This window comes from Rhagoletis pomonella, unplaced genomic scaffold, assembly GCF_013731165.1.
Source record: "Rhagoletis pomonella isolate Grant_MI unplaced genomic scaffold, Rhpom_1.0 Rhpom_scaffold_05614, whole genome shotgun sequence".
Taxonomy (NCBI): Eukaryota; Metazoa; Arthropoda; class Insecta; order Diptera; family Tephritidae; genus Rhagoletis; species Rhagoletis pomonella.
In genome coordinates this window covers 3,940-11,721 of record NW_023464151.1, presented here as the reverse complement: position 1 = coordinate 11,721, position 7,782 = coordinate 3,940, and the positions used below count along the sequence as shown (strand labels likewise).

General features: G+C 37.6%; 1 long non-coding RNA gene across 1 annotated transcript; it reads right to left on the bottom strand.

Moving 5' to 3' along the window:
- Positions 1 to 5,124: 5,124 nt before the first annotated feature.
- Positions 5,125 to 6,155, bottom strand: LOC118755204. The gene is made up of 3 exons (XR_004994994.1): positions 5,442 to 6,155; positions 5,222 to 5,336; positions 5,125 to 5,148 (listed from the first exon to the last, which is right to left on the bottom strand). It is a non-coding gene; the product is annotated as an uncharacterized LOC118755204 (long non-coding RNA).
- Positions 6,156 to 7,782: the final 1,627 nt, after the last annotated feature.

Here is a 7,782-nt window from a genome sequence, read left to right as displayed (position 1 = left end):
TTTTTACACATTCTAATTGATGCTGTTGCAGTTTTGTAAGAGGGAAGTTGCCGTCAGTATTCTCAGATTTATCTTTGCTGATTTCAACGGTGTCTACACCACTATTAGTGATGGTATCAACCGAAGAGAATTGACCAGCCGATATGCAAGAAATCAAACCTGGGGCCAAGTCGAATTCTTTCCAAAAGTCTATTCCTAAAATTAGCCGATTCGTAATAGTGGGGATAACAAAAATTTTCAAAGCTTTTTTTACGGCTTGGTATTCGACAATCGCGCTTAGATAACCACTGACTGAATGTGGTTTACCGTCAGCGGTTTTTACCGTGGTATTTAAGGGATGAAACTGCGAATATTTAGAAAAATCTGTTTTCGCCAAATCTGTTCCCACACAGGAAACATTGGCACCGGTGTCCAGTAGGCCTAACTCCTCAAAGTCTAAGAACTTAACTTTGGCATACAATCTATTATCGATCCTATTTTCGAACACGGCTGAAAGGAAAAGCTTTCGTGTCGGTTTGACATTCTTATAATAATTACGTATTCTTGCGGTATTTCTTTTGGATTTCAACGTAGGTGGCTGACTAAATATCCTATTCTTAGCTTCTAAATAATTTTTTAGTCTTTCATGATAGGGCAACATGTGGCTTGGTAAAGTATTATCGTTACTCGTAGCGTTGTGACTCGTGAAAGGGGCAATTACTTTCGATTCGGAATTGTTAATCCGTGTTCAGTTTGGGTGCGTACGAGGTGGTCGAACCGCACCCCTCTTCAAGTTTTCCAAACGACGAGCGGCACAAGTTTGGCATTGAGGTTTGTACATTCCTGGCTCACCACAGCCATAACAAAATATGCAGTTCCAGCATTTAGTAATATTCGCTTGCTGTAATGCAGCGACTTCCAATGCGGACTCTATGTGCCCATCCCCTTCCGGAAGCTCATCTTCCTCGATACTTGAAATATTTCGTCTGAAATTGGTCTCTGCTAACTGCCTGGAAATCGGAGTCCGTCGAAAATTCTCGTCGGCTAAAAGATTTTCTCTCATTTGACAAAGTTTTCTCAACTGTGCAATAGAGCGAACGTTGACATATAACAGTTCGTGGCGAATTTGAGGTTTTAAATTTCGGGTTAATATTTCTATTAACTCCTCTTCCTCTAGGGGGCAAGATAGCCTGTCACACATCAAAGAAATATCATCATAAAAGGCCTCAAATGTCTCACCGGGCTTTTGTTTTCGACTTCTAATTTGTTCCCTGATATCAAAATTGGACCTATAATCTCTATATTGGTACCGTATGGCAGCACAAAAATCTTGCCACTCGATAATTTCATTTTGCTTATGAAAGCGGGCCTTTCCGGTTAGAAGCAAAGGTATATGTTTACATAGTAAATTGAAGTCTCCGTTCAAGTGAATCTCTGTGTGAGCTCTAACACGATAGAGAAATTCTTCTACAGTTAATTCCTTGGAGGATCCATTATATTTTATATTCCAATGCTGTATTATATTTATCACTTTATCCGTACGAAGGTTCGAACAATTCGGGTTAGTAATATTATTACTATTAGCAAGGTAACGAGGGTCGTTAGATTGGCGTATGTAAGCCTGGGTTTGTAACCTATCTTGGTCGAGATTTAACCCAGCTAAAATTCTCCTAACGTTTTCTTCTACCATTTGTGATATTCGATCGGAATCCACTACGGCACCAGAGTCGCGAACTTGATTATTTAGGTTACGTTGCGTATTGGAGACGTTAGTTACATCCCTATCGACTGAATCACCTACTGGCATGGACAGGTTTAGGGAACGAGGGCTTTGCGCAACTTGCTGATTGTTATCACCTTCTATTAACGACTGGGAGCTGGGAGGGTTATTACGACGCCTATTGCGAGTTAATTGTCTATGCCCGCGCCCTCGAAGATTGGTACCTTGTCTACTTTGAAAGCTTTGCTCAGCCGGCTTGAGGGTAATTGGTATGCAGTCTTTAACATGACATAATCTTTTGCAACAAGGACATTCGTGTTGCTTTTCAAGCCAAGTTCCTATACATTCCCGGTGATATACGTGGTTGCACAAAGTAATTACACAGTCTTGCATTTCAGTCATTGTTTCTTGACAAATGGCACAGTCACATGACTCTTTAGCCACTGCAGACAGGGCTGGAATGTTTTCTGCACTTCGGGTAATCGGCATTTTTTATTTTTTTTTAAGAGTAAAAAAAAAATTATTAAACAAATAAGTTACTTTAAATAAAAGCAGTTACAAAAAAATTGTATTTTATTTTTTTTTTTTTTTTTTTGTGCTAATGTTTCGGTTCCTCACTTGTGGTTTTCAGGTAACTAATGTTCGGTAACGTATTTTAACGGCTGAGTTGAGAGAGTGGAAAAAAATTTAGGTTATGGATTTATTTTAGCACAGATGCAACAAACGGTTGACAATTAGCATTATAATTCGGCAAGCAGTCTTTGAACTGCTGTTAGATTTAAATTAATCTGTCTTCCTGAATCTTACTTAACCAGAACATAACTAAAAGGAAAAACCAAACATGGTTCCTTTAATAGCGGTTTGTTGTCCGAGGATTTACCAGACAGCAAAATTTCCAGCAAAAATTAACCAAAAAGACAAAGGCGTGTAATCCGTTTTCTAGCGGCAAACATCTTTGGAATTAGATCCAATAATGTTAAAAAATCCAGCTAGATTGATCACAAAAATAAAACTAACACAAAAACTTTGAATCTAAAGGGATTTGTTTTGTATGCATCTTGCTATAATTTGAACTTCAAACTCTGGTCGGAAACCCCAAACATCTTTTAAGTGGTTCAGCTACTCTACTTTGAGCCAGGTACTGAAAAATCCTCCATTAATTGCTTGAATTCTAAACCAGAACTTAATCAGATCTATGGCATTGAAATTTAATTCGACGGATAATAAGACAAAACAAGTCGGAACTATTTGTTTTCCAATTAGGAGTTGATAAAATTTTAGCAAAGGTGTAATACTTGCAACATTCCAGACATGCGTTGCCCCACGTTGGGCGCCAAAAATATGTAACCGCATTGAACATTGCAGGGTGGTATCTTGTAAGGCAAGAATTTGGGCTGTTAGGATAGCCGATCGGGACCCATTTATCTGGGCTAGCTTCAGTGGCTGGGGAGGTTCTTGGCTATCCTATTTGCTCTTTACACTGCGGCACTATTTTATTATAGAGTCCCGAATTTATAACAAAAAAAAACTTTAAGTTAGAAAGAGAATAATAAGTGAACAAAAAGAATTAAATAGTAAAAACGGATAGGGACCGGTATTATAATTAATTAAACACTCTTCAGAACTCTCATTGTGGGCTCTCTCAACTTTGCCGGATATGTAGCAAATCAAAGATGAAGTCGATCTGCTAGCTCACTACCCACCCATCCATGGTTTTCGTTGGCTGCCATTTGTTGAAAACCCCATATCCAATGTTAGCCAGAGTCAATTTCAGGGGAATATTATTTTCTGTGTATTTTATTTCAAAATTATATTTATTTTCTACAAATGCAAACTTAATCTAAGACAATAGGGAGTAAGCTTAAGAAAACAATTAGTCCTATGGAAATAAAAAATTCAAGTTATGGGAATTATTCGTAGGTATGGTTTACGTAGTACTTTAGTGCATGAAAAATATAGGTTTTATTATTAGCAAATAGTTAGTATGGGTGCTCTGAACCAAAAGCTTCACACGTTCGTAAAATTATTTTTTAAATTTCAATATAAAGCTGGTTATTAGGTTATTTATAAAACCCCCGGAAAAATTAATTCAGTTAAGTACTATCAAAATTTAAATGTATGCCTATATACTTAAGTCATCAACGGAAAAAAAACTTCCACCGGCATGTATGCAGGTTAATCCATATATGTAAATATGTATGCAAATGTATATGTCCGTTTAGTGCATTTATATTATTTCATTTACGTTCTTACATGCATGTACATAAATATGTACATAGCTGACCGCGGCAAATGATAAATCAAAACATGTGCAAAATGTAAATAAGACAAAACCAGCCGAAAAATGCCGGTGACACAGGAGCGGGTGCTTAACGATCTTAAGCAAAGCTTTCTCAATCCGCTCCAATGTCAAGCTGGTATACAAAAAATAAAACAAAGAAAAGTTGATAGCAAAGTGTATATAATGACTTACCCACTGATTTGCAGCTCACGTTGAAAGGCCTTTCTTGTGGTTGTTGCAGTGGAGAGTTAACCTGTTTATGTAGACTTGAAGAAAACTTATGCGTGCAGTTTTTCTTTGTTTTTTTTTTTGTTGTTTTAATTGTTTTAGTTTAAATTCTTTTTTCTTGCTTTTGTGTTTTTCGATTGGATTTAAGCTACCGGCTTAAAGTATGTTCTCAATACGTGGGTGGCCGCGTGACTTTTGCACTACGGTGAATTTATAAGCTAAATTGTAATTTTTGTGTAAATTTTCAATGCACTAAGGTCGATTATGATGATACATATGCAAAGCCACAGAAGGGAACTACTTTAAATTATAATAAAAATGTTTTTTTTTTTTTTGTTTTGTATGAATTTCGATACCGCCTGTAGTCTATATTCAGTACATTTATTTTTTTTTTTTTTTTTTTTGCACTTAGTAATTATTTTTTTGACGAAATTTTCAATTGATTTTTTCCTTGATATCCAGTAGTTTACATAAAGGTATTCCTAAATTTCTACTCCTCGTGGTTTCTACAAATTTTAACTAAATTCTTTTCTTTTTTTTTTGTAATTGTTATTGTTCTTTTATATCCAGGCTTTAACTTTATCTCTCTACGTATGTACGTATATATCATCAGAATTGTTTTTTTTTTTTTTTTTTCTCAAATGCACTTTTCGGGGAGCTTATCGATGCAGTTTTCGCATCTTCTGGGAATGTTAAAAATTTGGTAATTAATTCATAAATTATTAATATTATTATTTTTTTTTTTTTTATTTTTTTTATGGACGATGTAGGTTTTTTTTTTTCCCCCAAGCGCCCGGGGGGGTGTGCTGTGTATCAATTTCCTAAGCTTGGGCAGCTAGAAAAAAACGACGAGGCCGCGTGGCCAGCATGTGGCCTGATACTGAGGACCGGTGTGATTTCTGCAAGGGACAGTAGTTTTCCTCTTGTTGCTATCGTGAATCTGTGCACAAAGAGTACAATGAGGGAAGCAGTAAAAAAAGGCGTATAGAATAAATGAGCTTTTAGCGTATTACCTTCTTTTGGTTTTTGTTTGCTAAAGCAATGAATGATTTCCAATCTCCTGTGATGGCAGACTCAGTTGGAAACTTTGAGTGTCTCAAAAAATCTCACGCTTTTAATAAATGAGCGCTAACATGCCCAATGAATTACGATGCAATTTTAACACAAAAAACAAAAGGAAAACTTACTAATCTATCGAATTGATAGCAGGAAAAAATTAAGTAAACTACTTACAGTTATGTTGCAAGATTTTAATGGTGGATTTTAGACACCCTCGAAGTGATCCTACTTGGTCTGCAGTTGAAATGGAAAGGAAGTAACTACTTTCCGTAAAGCAGTCTTGAACTCTCGGCTTCGGCAAATATACAGTAAAAATGTCATGGTTGGTACTACTGTTTTGACCGAAAAAGTACTTTTTCTACCCATTGTAGTATGGATATATACAAATATCGCATGCGAGAAATTTTTACATGTAGGGTTGCTTCGAGAACAGGAAATTGTATTTGATTTGTTCGAATGAAATAATGATAGTATATTTTGACAGACATTTGTTTGGAAAATGTAAAGAATAAAACTTTGGATTTCTTAATTCGAAGCTAGTTGTAGTGGGGGACATTACAAACTGGATAACCTGAAATCCTTGGATAAGAAGGTTAGCCAGAATCCGTTAGTTTATTGGCGGATATCCTTTGCGTGGAATGTGCCGACGGGTCGACCTTGTAAATCTTCTAAGAGATAATAATGGTTTCCAATTTTTTCTTTCACTCTTGCCTTGAGGAATTTGGGGCTAAGTTTCGCATTGAAATTTTTAGAAAAGTCGCTTTGCGCGAAGTTTCGCCGGAAAACTTCTTGACCTATTTGAAAAGAAACGGGTTTGGCTCGTAGGTTATACTGTCTCGCATTTGTCTCGTAAGCTCTCTGCATAGTTTTATGAATGTCGCTTCTTAAAACCGCTGTCCTATCCGAGCGTTCAAGAGAAAAATTCGATTCCTCTAGCATGCCTAAACCCCTTAATAAGCGATATTGTGAAGCATGAGTTACCATATTAAATCCTTATAAAATCTCATACGGAGAACGATTAGTTGTTTGATGTATCGATGTTCTAATAGCACAAGCGATACTAGTTAGGTGTTCGTCCCACTGTTTATGGTCGTCTTTAATGTATGCACGTATTCCCGCAATCAACGAACGATTAACGCGTTCGGATGCGTTGCTTTGGGGAGAATACAGGGCAGTGTAAACGTGGTTAATTCCGTACTCCGTGAGGAAAGCATTAAATTCATTAGACTTAAATTGAACGCCATTATCGCTTATTAAAGTTTCAGGCACTCCAAAGCAGTGGAAAATCTCTTTCAATAAAAATTCTTGAATAGCGTTGGCACTGAACTTCCGTAAAGGACATATCCATAGAAATTTACTAAAATGATCTACGACTATCAATAAGCCAATATTTCCTTTTCGACTGCATGGATATGGTCCTAAAATATCGACATAAAGTCGCTGAAATGGACGCACTGACGTGGCTTGGCTACCCATAGGCGGACGAAGGGTGGTGTTCGGCGCCTTGGTAGTTTTGCAAATCTCACAGTTTCGTATGTAGTCTCGCACTTGCTTAACCAAGCCTGGCCAGAACAAACATCGCCTAATGCGTTCTATGGTTTTATTCATACCGCCATGTGCAGAAATGACGGAATCGTGGGCTCGTTTAATAACTTCCATTCGGAGGCTTTCCGGTACCCACAGCTTCCAGGATTCTTTTTCTTGAGAAGGGTCCCCACTGCTATGCTCGGTACGAATATACACAAATTTATCTACAACACGCAAGTCAGGCAGTTTATCTTGTTCAGTTACAATTTTGGTTTTCAATTGTTCATAATCGTCGTCAGAAAAGGCTGGTGAATCAAGATCAATTTCTGGGCCTATTACCTCGAGAGAGGCTATGTCATTTCCTTCAGGGATCCGCGATAACGCGTCAGGAACGACATTTTCCTTCCCTTTCCGGTGAGAGATAGTAAATTTGTACGCCTGCAGTTTTAACGTCCAGCGTGCCAACCGTCCACTAGGGTTTTGCTGTCGCATTAGCCAGACCAAACTCGAGTGGTCGGTTATGACCTCGAATTGTTGCAGCTCCAAATAACAGCGAAATTTCTCAATAGCAAGAAGAGCTGCCAGACACTCTCGTTCAGTCACGCTGTAATTTCTCTGTGCAGAGTTTAATTTTTTCGACATGTAGGCGATGGGTTTTTCGACTCCTTCATCTGATAACTGAACCAAATCGGCACCGATTCCGTAATTACTTGCATCGCAATGAAGGAAAAATTTTTTGGAAAAATCTGGATTTTGTAAAACAGGTGCTGACGTCAGCAACATTTTCAACTTTTCGAATGCCCTTTGTGCATCAGAGGTCCAAGCAAATTTTTTTTTTGTAGAAAGAACTTCGGTAATAGGGTACGTCACTTCTGCGAAATTCTCGATAAACCTTCTGTACCAACCGCATATCCCTAAAAATCCTCGTACCTGTTTTAGATTTTTTGGTTCAGGCCATGACAGAATGGAATCGATTTTCGACGGGTCG